Source organism: Salmo salar, chromosome 23, assembly GCF_965601325.2.
Source record: "Salmo salar chromosome 23, fSalSal1, whole genome shotgun sequence".
NCBI lineage: Eukaryota > Metazoa > Chordata > Actinopteri > Salmoniformes > Salmonidae > Salmo > Salmo salar.
In genome coordinates, this window is record NC_138313.1 from 22,292,274 (window position 1) to 22,313,195 (window position 20,922).

The 20,922-nt window shown below is 40.5% G+C and overlaps 1 pseudogene across 1 annotated transcript; it reads right to left on the bottom strand.

Annotated features, from left to right (window-relative positions):
* Positions 1-575: 575 nt before the first annotated feature.
* Positions 576-20,705, bottom strand: LOC106584078 (anaphase-promoting complex subunit 4-like; annotated as a pseudogene). The gene is made up of 22 exons (XR_014382270.1): positions 20,172-20,705; positions 19,965-20,068; positions 19,651-19,786; positions 19,490-19,564; positions 19,148-19,192; positions 18,963-19,052; positions 18,736-18,838; positions 17,747-17,859; positions 17,526-17,589; positions 17,366-17,430; positions 17,197-17,208; positions 16,784-16,814; positions 16,629-16,705; positions 16,386-16,489; positions 16,119-16,170; positions 15,750-15,801; positions 14,422-14,507; positions 14,162-14,258; positions 4,841-5,000; positions 2,220-2,225; positions 1,293-1,411; positions 576-1,177 (listed from the first exon to the last, which is right to left on the bottom strand). The product of XR_014382270.1 is annotated as an anaphase-promoting complex subunit 4-like (transcript).
* Between the last annotated feature and the right edge of the window lie 217 nt (positions 20,706-20,922).

Here is a 20,922-nt window from a genome sequence, read left to right on the forward strand (position 1 = left end):
GTGGTTTGTCAATAAAAACAATCACACGAGCTAACTGTTGCTCATATGTTACTTGTCACGGACCTAGAATGTACTTGCAGGAGTTTGTTCCACCTAGACCCAACTTAGTTAGACATGGTCTTGCCTAAATCATACTATGATACCATCTTTTTGGTGGTACAGTTTGACATAAAGCACTGAAAAAACGTGGACACGTTTTTACACTGCTTTATGTCAGACTGTACCACCAGAAAGCTAGTATCACAGTCTGATGTATTAGGCAAGACCATACCTTCCAAGCCAGAATATTGAATAAACTTACATTTGAACAATCTTTATGTGAAGTTGGTCCTCTTTCGGGTCGAAATTTGAAGACAAATATCCACAGTAAATTATTATTTATTTGACTTTTTAGAGCGCCGGTCGGTATGTACACTCGGCTATTGTTCAGTAGATTGAAAATACAAACCGCTAGATCTATATACAGACCAGCGTTCTGAAAGTCAGGTTAATTACCCGTGGGGATTTTGTGTCATATCGCTACCTGAATAAGGACAAAATCAGCAAACAACAGGGTAGAGTAGGTTCAAATGGAGTTTATTCAACATTGTTTACCATACATGTTAGACAAGTGGGGAAGGAAATCCCAGTCAGAATTCGAAAGGGGCAAGGTGTGGTCAAGTCTAGTGCGCCCCAAAATACATTATTTTGACTGTACTCTAGGAATTTGTGTGAGGATCAGATCCATGTTACATTATCTCTCTGGAGACCAGTCTTCACTTGCCTTACAGACATAGGAAACAACCAAATCAAAACAACAACCAGAAGATTGTTTTCTTATCAAAACGTTTATTTCCACTTTGTTAGGGGAAAAAAGTGCAACTAGGGGGTCATTGGCTTTACAATGGTGGCATAACTGGGATTGATTACTGCCAAAGTATAGGGTTTGGTGTTGTCGATTGTTATATTGCCTAGATGAGGTGCTGCTATGTGAGTGAGGGCATCCCCACACTCCAGTCACTGCTCAGCACTTTGTCCCCCTCCCTGCCCCCTGAGTCTCTCCTCCTTCAGCCTCCCCCTGGCTGGCCAGCGTCTCCTCCAGGCCATCCTGATCAGAGCTGGCGTTCTGCAACTCAGGCCGCTCTTCATCCTCCACATCCATCTCAAACACACGGATGTGCTGCAGGTTGGAGCTCAGCTGGGACACAGAGAATAGAAAGGAACTTCGGAACGAGAGATTCTGAACCATCTAAACCAAACTACAACAAGCCTGTTAAAGCCTTAGTAAGGGAATCCCCTTTCCATTGTCTTACCACACAGGCCACTTTCCGAATCCAATTCACAGCCCCAAACTGGGCCTTCATGTTCGTCAAGTCTCTCCACTGGTTCTCCAGTACCAGCCCATGTGCATGGATGGCACCACTCTGCTGGTCTAATACAGATGGCACAGTCAACAGGTGACCCATGATGACTACAGTGAAGATAAGTGAATTACAGGTTAAGGTGATAGTTGGTGTTTAGATGTACAGTTCCCTCAGAAAGTATTCACATCCCTTTACCTTTTTCACATTTTGTTTTGTTACAGACTGAATTTTAAATAGATTAGATTGAGATTGTGTCACTGATCTACACAAAATAGCCCATAATGTCAAAGTGGAATTTTGTTTGTAGAAAATGTTAGAAATTCATAGAAAATTAAAAGCTGAAATGTCTTGAGTCAATAAGTATTCAAGCACTTTGTTATGGCAACCCTAAATAAGTTCAGGAGTAAAAATGTCCTCAACAAATTGAATAATAAGTTGCAAGGACTCATGTGTGTTCAATAGTGGTTAACATTACTTTTGAAAAACTACCCCATCTCTTTACCCCACAAATACAATTATCTTTAAGGTCCCTCAATAAAGTAGTGAATTTCAAGCACAGATTTAACCACAAAGACCAGGGAGGTTATTCAATGCCTCGCAAAGAAGGGCAGCTATTGGTAAAAAAAAAAAATGAAAAGCTGAATATCACTGAGCATGGTGAAGTTATTAATTAAGCTTTGGATAGTGTATCAATACACCCAGTCACTATAAAGATAGTGGCGTCCTTCCTAACTCAGTTGCTGGAGAGGAAGGAAAACGCTCAGGGTTTAACTTAAATGAGTGAAAAGGAAGCCTGTACAGAATAAAAATATTCCAAAACATGCATCCTGTATTACTTAAGTAATACTGCAAAAAAAGTATGGCAAAGAAATTAACTTAGTCCTGAATACAAAGCATTATGTTTGGGGCAAATCCAACATCACTGAGTACCACAAGCATGGTGGTGGCTGCATCATGTTATGGGTATGCTTGTCATTGGCAAGGACTAGGGAGTTTTTTTAGGATAAAAATAAACAAAATAGAGCTGAGCACAGGCAAAATCTTATAGGAAAATCTGGTTCAGTGTGCTTTCCAGACAAATTCAGGAGACAAATTCACCTTTCAGCAGGACAATAACCTAAAACACAAGGCCAAATCTTTACTGGAGTTGCTTGCCAAGACAACATTGAATGTTCCCGAGTGGCCAAGTTACAGTTTTGACTTAAATCGGTGTGAAAATCTATGGCAAGACTTGAAAACGGCTGTCTAGCAATGATCAACAATCAACTTGACAGAGCTTTAAGAATGTAAAAAAGAATGGGCAAATATTGTACAATTGAGGTGTGCAAAACTCTTAGACTTACGCAAAAAGACTCACAGCTGTAATTGCCACCAAAGGTGCTTCTACAAAGTATTGACTCAGGGGTGTGAATACTTAGTGGCAAGAAAAAGTATGTGAACACTTTGGAATTACCTGGACTTCTGCATAAATTGGTCATAAAATTTTGATCTGATCTTCATCTAAGTCACAACAATAGACAAACAGTCTGCTTAAACTAATAACACAAACAATTATACATTTTCATGTCTTTATTGAACACACTGTGTAAACATTCACAGAGCAGGGTGGAAAAGTATGTGAACCCTTGGATTTAATAACTGGTTGACCCTCTTTTGGCAGCAATAACCTCAACCAAACATTTTCTGTAGTTGCGAATCAGACCTGCACAACGGTCAGGATGAATTTTGGATCATTCCTCTTTACAAAACTGTTTCAGTTCAGCAATATTCTTGGGATGTCTGGCGTGAACCGCTTTCTTGATATCATGCCACAGCATCTCAAATCGGGTCAGAACTTTGACTGGGCCACTCCAGAAGGCGTATTTTCTTCTGTTGAAGCCATTCTGTTGTTGATTTACTTCTGTGTTTTGTGTCGTTGTCCTGTTGCATCAGCCAACTTCTGTTGAACTTCAATTGGTGGACAGATAGCCTTACATTCTCCTGCAAAATGTCTTGATAAACTTGAATTCATTTTTCCGTCGATGATAGAAAGCTGTCCAGGCCCTGAGGCAGCAAAGCAGCCCCAAACCATGATGCTCCCGCCACCATACTTTACAGTTAGAATGAGGTTTTGAAGTTGGTGTGCTGTGCCTTTTTCTCTCCACACATAGTGTTGTGTGTCCCTTCCAAACAACTCAACTGTGGTCCCATGTGGCTCAGTTGGTAGAGCATGGTGTTTGCAACGCCAGGGTTGTGGGTTCGATTCCCACGGGGGACCAGTACGGGGGGAAAAATGTATGAAATGTATGCATTCACTACTGTAAGTCGCTCTGGATAAGAGTGTCTGCTGAATGACTAAAAATGTAAATGTAGTTTCATCTGTCCACAGAATATTTTCCCAGTAGCTGTGGAACATCCAGATGCTCTTTTGTAAACTTGAGACGTGTAGCAATGTTTTTCTGGGAGAGCAGTGGCTTCTTCCGTGGTGTCCTCCCATGAACACCATTCTTGTTTAGTGTTTTACGTATCGTAGACTCGTCAACAGAGATGTTAGCATGTTCCAGAGATTTCTGTAAGTCTTTAGCTGACACTAGGTTTCTTCTTAACCTCACTGAGCATTCTGTGCTGTGCTCTTGTAGTCATCTTTGCAGGATGGCCACTCCTAGGGAGAGTAGCAACAGTGGTGAACTTTCGAAATTTTTAGACAAATTGTCTTCCCGTGGACTGATGAACATCAAGGCTTTTAGAGATACTTTTGAAACCCTTTCCAGCTTTACGCAAGTCAACAATTCTTAATCTTGGGTCTTTTGAGATATATTTTGTTTGAGACATGGTTCACAGCAGGCAATGCTTCTTGAGAATAGCAAACTCAAATTTTGTGAGTGTTTTTTATAGGGCAGGGCAACTCTTACCAACATCTCCAATCTCATCTCATTGATTGGACTCCAGGTTAGCTGACTCCTGACTCCAATTAGCTTTTGAAGAAGTCATTAGCCTAGGGGTTCACATACTTTTTCCAACCTACACTGTGAATGTTTAAATTATGTATTCAATATAGACAAGAAAAATACAATAATTTGTGTGTTATTAGTTTAGTTTAGTTTGTCTGTTGTTGTGACTAAGATGAAGATCAGATCTAATTTGATGACCAATTTATGCAGAAATCCAGATATTCCAAAGAGTTCACATACTTTTTCTTGCCACTATATGTAAATTACATTTCTGTATTTAGTTTTTCAATACATTTGAATTTTTTTTTAAATAATTATGGGGTATTGTGTGTGAGAAACTCAATTTCATCCATTTTGAATTCAGCCTGTAGCACAACAAAATGTGAAATAAGTCAAGTGATATGAATACTTTCTGAAGGCACTAAGTCTTGAGTTCCAGTCTGTAATCAGGTAGAACATAATTAATGGTTTGAGATGAGGTGCAGGTTACAGTTACAAATAGATCACGAATTAGGAATATAGGGCTAGGTTTGCATGTTAGGGGAAAAAGGTTTTTCAACCATACACTAAGACTTGGGTCCCTGTGGAACTCCTCCTCACAGCTGAGAGCTGAGCCGAGAGGGAGCTGGGCCAGGACACGCCCCCTGCTCTCCTCCTCCTCTGATGCTCGCAGCACCACTGTCAATGTCTCATCGTCATAGAAACGAGCATCCTGGCAACTGTACACACACAGTCAGAACCTAAACACACAGACATGCAAAAAAAAAAATGGATCTATAATAGTCATTAACACCAATAAAAACAACAAATAATCAATTGCAGATCATCATTAGAGCAAGTAATATGCAATGCATGTTCCCATAATTTGCCTGTACAGCTAGAGGTTGCATTGTTGAGAGTGTAGGATTCTAGGAAAGAGAGGAAGACAAGTGATGCACTCATCTGACTCCTGCAGCATCATTATCAATACTGTGGCTGAGAACGTCACTCAGATCTATCGCCACGAGACCAGTGAGAACAGGTCTGTGACAGACATAAAAAGATAAACAATCAGTGAAACAAAAAAAGCACATGCTCAGTCATAGACAAAGACCTAGTAAATTGGGATTGAACCAGATTAAAATAGGGTGCAGTGCTGTAATGTACTCATATGCAGGGGCGGAAATCCCGGGGGGGACACGACCCCCCCATCCTGGGAAAAATATGATTTGTCCCCCCCAATATATAACTGAAACATAACTATGTAATTTAAATAATATTAATAATACGCAATGAAAGCAATTGTGCTGATTATAGACACTTAATAGCGCGTTTTTAAGTTTCAAAAGATTGCGACCCCCCCACCCTTTTCCTCACAATGGTTTGATTCACTGGCAAGGTAACAGAGGGGTCGTGTCTACTGTCTGAAAGGCACTCAATGAACGTAACTGACGTAAAGTTAATCCAGTCAATCGCGCACACACACTAGCTGAATATGCAGAGCTAGCGTGCAAAAATGAACTATTAAGCTAGCTAGTACCTATTCCATTTATGTGGCCTCGTCAAAGATGGAATCTTTGCTATCGACAATTTATTCCGAGATCAGCATGCAGATGATGTAAGTTAGTGCTTCAAAGTCCCTGTGATAAGGTTAGCGATAAACTGAAGTCCAAACTGAACAGAACTACACTCTTCTTCTACCATTGTCTTAAATATATTTAATGGTCTCGTTGCAAAAGCTAAATTGTCGCAAGGGAACTTTTATTTATTTATTTTATTTAACCCGGGTAGCAAAGATTATAGCAAACACCACTGAAACGGAATTGGTGCTCGCTTGCTTTGCAAATTCAGCTATTGTTGGAAGCCAGCCAATATGAAACAAACTATTAAAATTACAAAAGGTTGCAGCATATGTTGTGTAAATGGTGAACTCATACAGCTGTCAACTCTTGTCATTTTAATCCGTTTCACATTTGCTAGCTACCTTTTAGATCGAAGCCCAAATAGAATGATAAAAGATAAGATGATAGAAGCCCATCTCCTACTGTAAATAACCTACACACTGTGTGTGTGTGTGTAGCCAGCCAGCCAGGTAGAAAAATGGCAGAAAAATAAAAGACGGACATCAGGGTATTTTTCAGTACACCAAAACGCAAAGTAAGAACCCTAGTAGCCTAATATCTCAAAGACTAGTTGATAAAATGTTCATAAGAAAGAAATGAAATTCTAATGGAAATGTTTCACAATGATGTCATTAGGCAGAGCAGGCAACAGATGGCACACAGACAGCAGAGTTGGGGACAGATATGCAGGGACAGACTGGCAGAGACGGAGTCTCAGGTAAGTTTGTTGAGTCTTTGTTTGGCAACATTATGAAAGGTTCTCAATTTTTTTTACTTGTAAAATAGGAACATAATTGGAAAATGCCATGGATACCCCCACTCTCAACTTAAACTGGTGACTGAACTAAGATTTGTTAAAGGCAATGGTATTGCTGTTGTGAGTAGTTGTGTAGTTTTGGGTACCGGTAGTTAGGAGTACAGCAAACACCTTATTTCTTTGGTTCCTCAATATACATTTACCATATTACAATGTAGGCTATGTGTTACAGCACTACTTTTGGTGTCCCCCTCAGGAATTGCTCTTGAGAAAATTTCATGTAATTGTCCCCCCCAAAGTTGATATCAGATTTTCGCCCCTGCTCATATGGGTTAGTACCCTTCCGCAGTCGGTAAATCTTGCAGGGTGAAATCTCTGGCGTGCAGAACACTACATACTGCATATTGGTCTTCTTATCATTGTATCTGGACACCAATAATCATGATAATAACCTTGGCAATATACATGATCTGCGTTATCATCTTGAGGAGAGTGTTTTGGTAAAATGAGAAATGACAAGATGTTTCTGTCTTTCAATGACAGATGTACAGTTTCTGATCTGAAAAGATCAAAACAATAAAATGAAACAAATAAAACATACCACAAATTAATAAACACAATTTATTCACTAAAATTGTTATCTGGCACAGTGTAGAGAGCCAAACAAACACCCTGTTTCACAGATTTTCCAATGACCTCCTACAAACAGAGGCAAATCAGTATCACCATAGGTCATGTCATGTCATAACTCAAATTCATATGCCTTCGTTTGGATGTAATCTCTCCAGACTGCTGTCTAGTTATGCAAAACCAATTGAATTAGAATGATAAAATAGTTTCTGCCACATGCAAAACATAAGACAAAGTGTTCCTTGGGTATGTGCCGTTGTATGGCTTGTTAATGCAATGAAATCATATTACCACAGACAGAAAGGCTGGGAAGGAGAATATGGAAGAGAACTGAGGGGGATGGACAAGGCAACTAAAGTAGTGTGTGAGAAGGAGGGGGAGAGAGAGAGAGAGACTGCAAGATGACAAAACTCCTGTGGTGAGTTAGTCAGATTTATAGCTGCCTGGAATTCCTAGCAGAAGCCTCATAAATGCATGACCAAAGTTCTACAGAGGCCCTGAAGCCCAAGGCAAAGAAAAAAAAAAAAAAGTAGACTCTTGGAATTCTCATTTGAATTACTTTAAAAAAATGTTTTACCTTAGTTGTTCAAATTAGATACTAAGTCATTTGAACGACTTAGCTTGTTTGAATGACTTAATTGTTCTTTTGTCTAATTAAGCCTATTTTGTTATGCAGCTTGTCAGACCGTGTAATGCTTGCTGCAGCCATTCATTCACTGATTCCATCCATTGATATGATTATTCATGGCCAGTTCTTTGATAGCTTAAAGCATGGCTGCTTCTGAATACCAGAGCATGTAAGTGGGGTGAGTGTGGAGTGAGGAGCAGAGCGTCATTTCTCTCTGGTACTGCTCAGACACAAGGTCTGGGCATCATCTGCCTAGTGTATTTATTTTCCCTTTATCATTATTCTTTTAATTAGGCCTATTCGGTTGTAATTATTTAACCTACCTCACCCACAGTAGCCTATATCTAGTTTATATTCTACTTTCTAACATTATGATATGTAGTTTATAATTTTGAAGCACTTCAAATGTATTAACAGACTATTAACACATGTTTTAACAAGCACATGTGCATTGAGTGTGGAAAATGCGCTCTACAAATTAAACATGATTATTATTATTAGTATAATATAGAAAGAAAAATACACATGTAAAAGCTTAATCACAAAGGAATATTAGTGGGAATATAGAGAATGGAATGTATTTGAAAAGCCTAAAATTTAAAAATACATTGATGAAGCTGGCCCGTGTGTGGATGCTATTTCTTTAAATAATATATATTTCTTTGTCTATTGAGCAATTATTTGTATTTTTTTTTTTAATAAGTAGGTGACCAGTATGGTGCAATACACTATTTACTGAAGATAAACTCAACAAAAAAGAAACGTCCTCTCACTGTCAACTGCGTTTATTTTCAGCAAACTTAACATGTGTAAATATTTGTATGAACATAACAAGATTCAACAACTGAGACATAAACTGAACAAGTTCCACAGACATGTGACTAACATAAATGGAATAATGTGTCCCTGAACAAAGGGGGGGGTCAAAATAAAAAGTAACAGTCAGTATCTGGTGTGGCCACCAGCTGCATTGAGTACTGCAGTGCATCTGGACTGCACCAGATTTGCCAGTTCTTGCTATGAGATGTTACCCCACTATTCCACCAAGGCACCTGCAAGTTCACAGACATTTCTGGGGGGATGGCCCTAGCCCACACCCTCTGATCCAACAGGTCCCAGACATGCTCAATGGGATTGAGATCCAGGCTCTTCGCTGGCAATGGCAGAACACTGACATTCCTGTCTTGCAGGAAATCACGCACAGAACGAGCAGTATGGCTGGTGGCATTGTCATGCTGGAGGGTCATGTCAGGATGAGCCTGCAGGAAGGGTACCACGAGGGAGGAGGATGTCTTAAATGTAACACACAGCGTTGAGATTGCCTGCAATGACAACAAGCTCAGTCCGATGATGCTGTGTCACATCGCCCCAGACCATGACGGACCCTCCACCCCCTAATCGATCCCGCACCAGAGTACAGGCCTTGGTGTAACGCTCATTCCTTCGACGATAAACGCGAATCCGACCATCACCCCGGTGAGACAAAACCACAACTCGTCAGTGAAGAGCACTTTTTGCAGGTCCTGTCTGGTCCAGCGACGGTGGGTTTGTGCCCATAGGCGACGTTGTTGCCAGTGATGTCTGGTAAGGACCTGCCTTACAACAGGCCTACAAGCCCTCAGTCCAGCCTCTCTCAGCCTATTGCAGAAAGTCTGAGCACTGATGGAGGGATTGTGCATTCCTGGTGTAACTCGAGCAGTTGTTGTTGCCATCCTGTACCTGTCCCACAGGTGTGATGTTCGGATGTACCGATCCTGTGCAGGTGTTGTTACATGTGGTCTGCCACTGCGAGGACGATCAGCTGTCCATCCTGTCTCCCTGTAGCGCTGTCTTAGGTGTCTCACAGTACAGACATTGCCATTTATTGCCCTGGCCACATCTGCAGTCCTCGTGCCTCCTTGTAGCATGCCTAAGGCACGTTCACGCAGATGAGCAGGGACCCTGGGCATCTTCTTTTGGTGTTTTTCAGAGTCAGTAGAAAGGCCTCTTTAGTGTCCTAAGTTTTCAAAACTGTGACCTTAATTGCCTACCGTCTGTAAGCTGTTAGTGTCTTAACGACCGTTCCACAGGTGCATGTTCATTAATTGTTTATGGTTCACTGAACAAGCATGGTAAACAGTGTTTAAACCCGTTACAATGAAGATCTGTGAAGTTATTTTGGATTTTTATGAATTATCTTTGAAAGACAGGGTCCTGAAAAAGGGACGTTTCTTTTTTTGCTGAGTTTATACACAAAATAATACATGAGCAAATCAGCCTGAATATCAGGACACACAACTGCAAAGCGTTGACTACTAATTCATTCGCTCATTGCATCAAGTAGCGGTAGGTACGTGGGTAAAATCACTGGAGAAACCAAGCAAAGCCAGTAAAAAAGTCATATTACAACCTATTTGCCTTGTTTGCTCTATAACACATTCGTTCACACGCCACCGTTATATACAATAAGGCTGTCACAAAAAGACGACAGGCACAGTGGCAGAATAAATTCAACCACACATTTGTTTGTTTCATCACAAAACCAGAGAGCAACATCTGTCTGGTGAAGTCCACAAAGCAAATATTGCATGTAAAAAACTGTTATATGACCTGCAACATGGTCCAGCAAGTTAATGTTTGACAGTTTACTAAACAACTACTTACTGCAAGTCAGCACAAAGACAACAGGGGCACTGCCTCCACTATTCCAGCACCATTTACACTTAAACGTTTAAACATCATCAAATCAACAACTAACTTAAAGATACCAAAAACTATTTAGTCCAATAAATATCGTGTGTGTGTGTGTGCAAATTATGGCTCTGTACGCTTTTAGTTTTTGCTTTCATAGGCTACCTAGCTAAAATGCTATCTCCCTCGCATGGGCGACAATGAACCAGCTAAGTTAACTAGCTAGTTAACGTGAGCCTACATCTAGGCTACATATTTAATTTCAATCGTCTCAAGCCAGTGGCACAATATATTCATTTAGATCAGAATCATCGTCATAATTATTGGCCTGTAGAGAAGTAAGTCAAAACCACAAGTCCAAATCTCCATCAATTTTTTTTACATTTACATTTTAGTCATTTAGCAGATGCTCTTATCCAGAGAAACTTACAGGAGCAATTAGGGTTAAGTGTCTTGCTCAAGGGCATATAAACAGATATGGCTCGGGGATTCGAACCAGTAATCTTTTGGTTACTGGCCCAAAACTCTTAAATGCTATGCTACCTGCAACTCCACCCATGGCTTAGGAAAGGGACGATTTAGCAAGCTAGCTACTGCAGGACATCAACACAAGCAGACGAGAAACATGTTTTTCTGACAATGATGATGTTTTGCTTAGGATGTGATTTGATTGGGGTGAAGTCAAATCCAAACTGGCCAGTTTGTTTTCCTGACGCAGTCCAATCAAATGCTACGGCGGCAACATGTCATACTCTTTTGTTCCAGACAGCATCAGACACATGAGCTGCACATACTGAGACAGAGGAGCGCTGTTTCCTTCACCCGGTTGATTTCTCTGGTGAGATTCAGCCACTTCCGAATTGATGTAAAATTATGAAAACAGAGACGAAAGACACATCATTTAAAAAAAAAATGTATTGGTCAGATATTTTTGGGGTTAGTCTGGCTTCCCTTAGCATCCATGAATACACACCACTGATTGCATCTGAAAGTGTTCTTTAGAGATTGCAAGTTGAAGTTAGGGCTTCATCTACGTTCATGCCACCTGGGCCCAGCTGTGGATAGGTACTACAGATGCCTCTCTCCCCTATGTCAGGAATCATTTTACCCGCTCTGAGGAACAAGCCCTTACATCTCCACAATGACACCTCCAAAGTCATCCGTCCAGAGGACAAGGGAGACGATGTTACTGTACAAGACTACACTGTCTATAAGACTGAAGTACTCAGGCAACTGAATGATCAGACATTCTATAAGAGACTCACTATAAACCCCACAAAACAGTTTTTGGCTGTAATCGTACTGGCTGTCGCCGAAGGCATGCGCAAGTGTAACATCACCAAAAGAGAACAGATCATTGCTGCTCTCGGCTGGTTATATGCAGTCCCTAAAATACTGGTTAATTATCTAAATCCCCAAAGGCACAGGACAAATCTTCTTTGCATATCAGGGCAGGTTTGGATGAAGATCTTTTTTATTTGTATTTAAAGTCAGTTAAGAACAAATTGTTATTTTCAATGACGGCCTGGGAACAGTGTGTTAACTGCCTTGTTCAGGGGCAGATTTGTACCTTGTCAGCTCGGGAACTCGAACTTGCAACCTTTCGGTTACTAGTCCAACGCTCTAACCACTAGGCTACGCTGCCGCCCCAGATACAAATGCCCTGATTGTTAAATATGCAACATATGTATTGTGACACTTTTGTTTACCAAAGACCCACAATTAGATATTAGTTCAACTCCTTCCCGCTAATAATAACGACTCCACACAACATTATTGTCCAAATAGGTGACTCCTGGTTTCTTGAAGTGTTTGAAATAGCCTGCGTCAGACTGCGCAGAATAGTAAGGTAGTAATCGTTTATTATTATTAATGCTACTGCTGCATGAGGCTAAAACAAACTCCCACCGGGCAAAGGCAAAACTTCACTTCCACGTTGGTTCAACATACATTTCATTGAAATGACAAGGAAACACTGTTGATTCAACCACTGGGCTGCCACAGCAAGTTGATCCCTGCTATGCAAGGATTTATTTTGCAACCCATCCACCAAATCCATCCATTATGCACGGTTCTCCCTCTCAAGCGTTCCTTCTCAAAATGCTTTCAAATCAATATTTTTTTGCTTTATCATCAAATTAATGGGTTGTTGTCGTCAGTGCTATTGGAAATCGGATAGCTTCCTTATGTTTCAGTAAACCATTAGCCAACACTTCAAAGATTAAACGTGATTAAATGTATTTTCTTCCTGTTATTGTGAACTGTAGGCTATAACAAGTTAAACCTTTCGATTGAAGGCATATCACAAACCTCTTTTTTTTTATAGGCGATTCATGTTTGGCTAATAAAAGGATGTTGTCCGTTGCATAAACCAGCCTATTATCTCTGAAGTTCATTCATTTATTGGTGATGGATAGTTTAACTGCACATTTAGGCTAATGTTAGAGCTCACATAGGCTACTTCTCTACCAGAGCCCGTGAGATAACTGGTCCTACCGGTAAGTGCGGTCTAAGCGATTCCCTTTTGATATCATGTTACCTCCCTACATTGATTATATTGATGAAAAACCGCTGTTTACCTCATGCGGTACACATTTCATTCTAGCTCACAATCAACGACGGCTATGTACTGTAGTCCCTCCAGCAGTGGCGAAGTGGAGGCCTATGACTGTAGCCTTGTGACACTGTCCTTCTGGACTCTGTGCCGGTCCCTACTTACATGTCACACGGGCGACTTCATCTCAAAGTATTTAAAAATGGTTGGCTTTTCAAATATATTCTATTCTCCTTTCTCTTGTTTATATTATGACTATATTCTCACTAATATTCCTTTATGTAATTAAGCTTTTACATGTGTATTTTTCTGTCTTTATAATAATACTACTTAATTTGTAGAGCGCATTTCACACGCTCAATGCACAAGTGAAGCTTGTTGGTGCTTGCTTCTGTGCGCAAATCATCTGACCGCTGCAGTTTGTAATGATTTATTCCCTTTTATTTATGGAAAGAAGCCGATACTTGTTTTTATTATTTACAATTCATTTATTTATGATATTTTAGCTTAATACATTTTTTTTCACAGAATGGTGTTTCTATTCCAAGGAAAACAAAAATACATTTTACAGTAGCCTATGTATTGCCTACCCAAAACATCCGTTAATACATTTGAAGTGCTTCAAAAATATAAACTACATATCATAATGTTAGAAAGTAGAATATAAACTAGATATAGCCTACTGTGGGTGGGGTAGGTTAAATAATTACAACTGAATAGGCCTAATTAAAAGAATACTGATAAAAAAATGCTAGGCAAAGCATGCCTTGTGGCTGAGCTGTTCCAGAACAAAAGTGGAGTGGGAGAGATTTTTTTATCTGCTCGAATTACATCGTGTCCCACTCGCCCACTTACATGCTCTGGGATTCAAAAGCAGCCCTGCATTAGGCTTAATTCATTAGTGTGTGTGTGTGTGTGTGTGTGTGTGTGTGTGTGTGTGTGTGTGTGTGTGTGTGTGTGTGTGTGTGTGTGTGTGTGTGTGTGTGTGTGTGTGTGTGTGTGTGTGTGTGTGTGTGTGTGTGTGTGTGTGTGTGTGTGTTAGACTTACTGAGGGTTTCTGTAGGCACAACTCAGTCACCCCCTGCATCATTCTCTTCACAAAGTGTAAGGACTTCTGAGGGTACGAAGGGAAGAGGAGCGGCTCTCTGGATAAACAAATCAATCAGGAAAAATGTCAGTTCAGTAAGGCAATCAGTCACAAAAATAGAGAAATACAATGCCAAACGAAACATCCTCCATCTAATTACAACATGGAAATAACCACACACTTCTTGCCTAGTTATAGTTGAGATGAAGGCTATATTTCACCTTTCAAGTGTGTTCTCTCCTGCAGAAACTTCAGCCATTGGTTCCCCTTGATGTTGGGCAGATACTAGATCCTCATCCTTCAGGTACTGCAAAAAAAAGGACACAAAGTGTGTCAGAGAACACTGATCACAGACAAAATAAAATATACATACAGACAGACGATGCTTGTCCCTTTCTGGTCAAACAGCTCTTTCGTTCTGTCACAGGAGAGGGTGTCATTGGCTAAATTATTTTTCTCACCCATCTACACAATACCCCATAATGACAAAGTGAAAGCATGGTTTTAGAAATTGTTCCAAATTTATTAAATGAAATACATAAAGTATTCACACCCCTGAGTCAACACTTTGTAGAAGCAACTTTGGCAGAGATTACAGCTGATTACAGTCTTTCTTTAAAAATTCTTCAAGCTCTGTCATGTTGGATTTCTTTGCCACATTTTTTGCAGTTTTACCTTAGTGCCTTATTGCAAACAGGATGCATTTTTGGGAATATTTTATTGCTTTCTTCTTTTCACTCTGTCCTTTGTTAGTATTGTGGTCTAAATACAATGTTGCTGATCCAATGTCAGTTTTCTCCTATCACAGCCATTAAACTTCAACTGTTTTAAAATCATCATTGGCCTCATGGTGATATCCCTGAGCGGTTTCCTTCCTCTCCGGCAACTGAGTTAGGAAGGACACCTGTATCTTTATAGTGACTGGGTGTATTGATACACCATCCAAATAATAATTAATAACTTCACCATGCTCAAAGGAATATTCAATGTCTGCTATTTTCATTTTTACCCATTTACCCCTTTGTGAGACATTAGAAAACCTCCCTGGTCTTTGTGGTTGAAATGAACTGCTCGACTGAGGACCTTTACAGATAATTGTATGTGTTGGGTACAGAGATAAGGTAGTCATTAAAAAATAATGTTAAACACTATTATTGCACACAGAGTCCATGCATCTTATTATGTGACTTGTTCAGCAAATGTTAACTCCTGATCTTATTTAGGCTTACCATAACAAAGGGGCTGAATACTTATTGACTCAAGACATTTCCGTTTATCATTTTTAATGAATTTGTAAAAATGTCTAAAAACATATTTCCACTTTGGCATTATGGAGTATAATCCGTGTAGGCCAGTGACACAAAATCTAAATTTAATAAATGTTTAATTCAGGCTGTAACAACAAAATGTGGAAAAAGTCAAGGGGTGTGAATACTTCCTGAAGGTACTGTATTAAAACACTTGCATTTAATAACCAATTCTATTTTCTATATACTAAATGTACCGTCCAGTCACCAAAAGGTGCTATATCTCAAGAGGTCTTGCCTACATACAGCCATCGGGAAAAAGCTTTGAAGTTCTTCATGCTCTTGTCAATCACTCTGAGTAAGAGAGACAGTGAGGAATAACATGAGGATGAGAGATTTAACAAACACCAGGGATGAAGTCAATTCCATTTGAAATTATTTCCATTTTAAATGATTCAAAATGTGTTATGAGGACAAAAGACTATTCTAATAGCATATCAATAATATTTATATTTTAGTCATTTAGCAGACGCTCTTATCCAGAGCGACTTTACAGTAGTGAATGCATACATTTCATAACTTTTTTTTTCTTCCTGTACTGGTCCCCCGTGGGAATCGAACCCACAACCCTGGCGCTGCAAACACCATGCTCTACCAACTGAGCCACTCACTGTAGAAGTTTGTTGGCTTTCAAAGTGAATGAACCCACAGCTGTAATGGGATCTATAACAAAACATAAATATTCACATAACTTTCATTTGAAATAAAATCCAGCTTAGAAACAAGCTTCAAACAAATGGTCCAGTTATGCAAATGATCAATGAGTGCCAGCCCTGATCTTATCACAGACTAATTCATTGTGCAATTACATCCACTTTAATCTTCTTTTTATCAGAAAATATACCACAGTCAGTTTAAGCAGGATCTAAGCACTGTACCTCCTATAGCTGCGTCGTCCAGGCATAGAGGCTGGGACATCTGTTTCCATAGAGACATCCCCTACACCTCACTGAGGAGGTGGTACAACAGAACCTCTGAACCACTGTAGAAAGGAGAGGAAAAGAGAGGGGATGATTGGCATTAGATACAAGTTCTTGACATTTGCATTGTATGGTCCACAAAAGGGCATTATGGGTCAGGATAAGAGAAGAGATAATTATTAATGTCAGCTGAGTTGCAACCTCTGTAGGTGGCTGATCACCAGCTTCTGAATGCTGGAGTAAGAGGTTTCTATAGATTGGCCCAGCTTCTTCAGCCGCTATGAAACAAACAAATCACATCAGTCTTACAAAGCTACAAAATTACCAACATACTCAAACTTTATTATTCAGCTCACCTTGACGGTCAGCTGATTCATGAGGAGAGAACTGTGGTTCTGGGCTGATTAAAAATAGAGAATTTAGTTAGTCTGCACATAAAAAACCTTAGACATCGCTATATCAGTCTTTTCAATGTCAGATGAGGTTTATGATGTCCTGCAGTGGCACCTACAGGACACTTTGAATCACTACATCTCAAATGTTTAACATATTTTTGCATTAGTGCTCACGGCTCAACTACATGATCTATTACTTATTATAAACCAGGTGGTTTGAGCCCTGAATGCTGACTGGCTGAGAGCCATGGTATATCAGACCGTATACCACGGACATTACAAAAAATTGCTTGTTTAATGTTCTTATTACGTTGCTAACCAGTTTATTATAGCAATAAGGCACCTCGGGGGTTTGTGGTATATGGCCATTATACTACATCTAAGGGCTGTATCCAGGCACTCTGAATTTCGTTGTGCATAAGAACAGCCCTTAGCCGTGGTATATTGGCCATATAAGGCCCGAGCGGATGTGGTATTACTTAGGTAGAAAGCATGTTCTGTGGAGGACAGGGTAGCGTACAAGTCATTGGACACTTTTCTCACCTTGATCGTCCCCATAGTAGAAGCTCTAGAAACTCATCCTGGACTTGTGTCCTGGTGTTCTTCTCCTAAAAACAGGAATTGGTTCAGATCATGCCTTTTAGGGGTGCTGTCATTATTGGAAAATGGGCTGAGGCAGACTGAACTAACAGTGACCACTGACCTGAACGAACTTAGTGAGCCAAAGGTCCATCTGCATGAGGATATCCTCCCAAGTCTCACACATACTGGTGAGAGAGAGAGAGCGAGAGACGCAGGTGCCGAAGGAAAGATATAGAGAGAGACAGAATAAGTTGGATCGAGAGAGAAAGACCAATGGCCAGACTAGTCTGATGAATGCCCTCATATCTCTATGGAAAAATGAACTATGAGGAGACATCTTGCCATATTAGTTACATAAGGAGGGCACTGACCTGCAGCAGAGTGGAGATGTGGGTGAACTTGTGTGCCATCCTGGTGACCTCAGGGAGCCAGCGGGACAGCAGCCCTGTGTCGAGCTGGAGGACACAACAAGCATACATAGTGAAAGAGCTCAAATAAGATAAGAATATATACTGAACAAAAATATAAACGCTACATGCAACAATTACAAAGATTTCACTGAGTTACAGTTCATATAACGAAATCAGTCAATTGACATAAATTCATTAGACCTTGATCTATGGATTTCACACAACTGGGCATAGGCCCACCCACTGGGGAGCCAGGCCCAGCCAATCAGAAGAAGTTTTTCCCCACAAAAGGGCTTTATTACAGACAGAAATACTCCTCATGTCCGGATGGCTGGTCTCAGACGATCCCGCACATGAAGAAGCCGGATGTGGAGATCCTGGGCTGGCGTGGTTACACGTGGTCTGCGGTTGTGAGGCCGGTTGGACGTACTGCCAAATTCTCTAAAACGACAGTGGAGGTGACTTATGATAGAGAACTTAACATTCAATTATCTCCCAACAGCTATGGTGGACATTCCTGCAGTCAGCATGCTAATTGCACGCTCCCTCAAAACTTGAGACATCTGTGGCATTGTGTTCTGTGACAAAACTGCACATTTTAGAGTGGCCTTTTATTGTCCCCAGCACAAGGTGCACCTGTGTATTGACCATGCTGTTTAATCAGCTTCTTGATATGCCACACATATCAGGTGGATGGATTATCTTTGCAAATAAGAAATACTCACTAACAGGGCTGTAAACAAGTTTCTGCACAGCTTTTTATGTATATGGAACATTTCTGGGATCTTTTATTTCAGCTAATGAAACATGGGACCAACACTTTACATATTGCGGTTATATTTTTGTTCAGTATAGAAGATGACAGTCATGATGGGTCAGAAATATACTACATTTCACTTAAATGTGGGCATAACTGATTACCTGGATGTAGCAGATCTCCGGGTCGTTGTCAGCTGACCTGATTTCTGTGATGATAAACAGGGACTTCAGGTCACCGGACAGACACAGGATATGACACATCCCATGGACTTGATGATGAGAATCTTGTTAGTTACATAACTATCTAAGGGGTTTCTTAGTGTAGCATAGTTGTGTAGTCACTGCAGAGAGTGGGTAGGTGAACCAGTGCATAAGTGTGCGAGTACAATATTACCCCTGGTAAAGTGGCAATCTTATATATCCCATTGGCATACAGCTCCACAAAGCCAGAACCTCCACCAAGAACCAGGATGTTTAGTCTGCAGACACTTGACGGATGTGTGAGGATGTGTACATGAGATTGTGTGTTAACTGAATCTTCCATAATAAAGCATGTGAAACTTGCATCACTCACTTCCCTTCTCCCATAAGGTTCAGGATCTCGTCTGACTTCTCCTCGCTACAAGACGTAGGGTTGGTTATGAGAAAACGTATCCTAGTGCAGACAGGTTGTCTAAAATATAATTTAAATGAATTGCTGTCGCTGAAGATACATAAACATACCGGAATATCTTTGATATAGTACCGTAGCTAAGAATAAACAAAACATGTCTTCAGTAGGGGGCAGATGCCGCAAAACAAGCTAAATGCTGTAAAGTATGTGTTAACACAAGAACCAAGAGTTCTCCAAAATATATTTGACTTGAATAAATGACAAACGATTGATTCGTCAGTGACATTATAAAGACACGTTTACCTCTTGGGAAGAGTTGGCAACTTGGGAAGAAAAAGGTTGGACTCATCTTCAGAGGTGTAGAATGAGTTGAGGACACTGAAAGACACAAAGTTTATATTTCACTACACAGTTCAGACACACTCAAAAGTATCTAGTGTAACCACTCCTCCCACCCTGTAGACCTGCTCTCCTCCAGCACCTCCATCCAGCGCATGCAGGGCACAGGGTTCTCCACTGGGAACAGGTGAAGGATCTCTGCCTTCTCTGCATCACACAGCACCACCAGCTTAAGTGTCCCCGAGGCTAAAGGCCAGGACTGAACACAAAACAGAGGACGCACATTAGATAAGCAGTGAACAAATGCAGAGGCTGACACACTGTGCTGTAGTAAATGTGTTGTGTTGAGTGTGTGAAGGTTTATTGTTGTAACAGTGGTAATGTAACATAACATATGCTTCCAATGTGATAAGTAACTTGAGACATTCAGGTCTATCTCTTGCCATCAGGTCTCCAAACAAGCGCAGCAATCTCCTTTCCCGTATTCTCATTGGGTGGCAAACTCCAAACACGCTGGAAATGTGCAAGGCGATGCAGTAGCAGCTACAACACAAACATAGATTGACACACAGATGACTCCCATAATAAACTGATGTGATCTGGTATTGATCTGGGTATGAAAGTGTGGGTGTGTTTCTCTCCTTACCTAGCCAGCAGTGTTTGCGAGGGCAATGAGATCCCTCTTTGGAAACTATGCCATACACAGAACTGGATTTGGGAGCTGCTTCTCCCCCACTTGATGAAAGGCAGGCATTATTGTGTACTGAAAATAGAATACAGCAGCATTAACAAGATCATGCCAGGGGGCACAGATTTGCTGCACTTTTTATTAAAGAAATAGTTAGCTAAATGTGTCAATGACAAGTGTCTGAGAGTTTGGAAATAATCTCTAATAGCCCAGACTAGAGGCTGGCAGTGACACCTATCCTATAATCTGGTCCCCAGGTTAATTGCGTCAGGGGAACGAGATCAAAGATGATCTACTATAATAATGAGAGGATGTGCCTCTACCTCTCTGACGAGACTAGCCCGATGAGATTGAGACAGGTACAGAACAAAAACACAACAGTAGAAGACACCTTTATCACTGTTAGCCTACATAGATTGCCAACGCGTGCAAGCTATGCTAGCCAGTGACAAGAAGCAACATTGTAATAATGATTAAAATATTAGCTAGCTAGTTGACGTTTAATTGATCAACAATTGTCTTGTAAAATTGACTTGTCAATAGCTAGCTTGCTAAATTAAGTCAACTCGCTAACAACAACTGCGAGGGGAAAGAAATAGCCAGTGTATGGCATTTTACTGTGCTGGGATGTCTGAGGACCAACTACGTTACTTTCAAAATTGCTACTAACGATAACAGTTTATAGCTAGCTAGCTCCATATTCGCATTT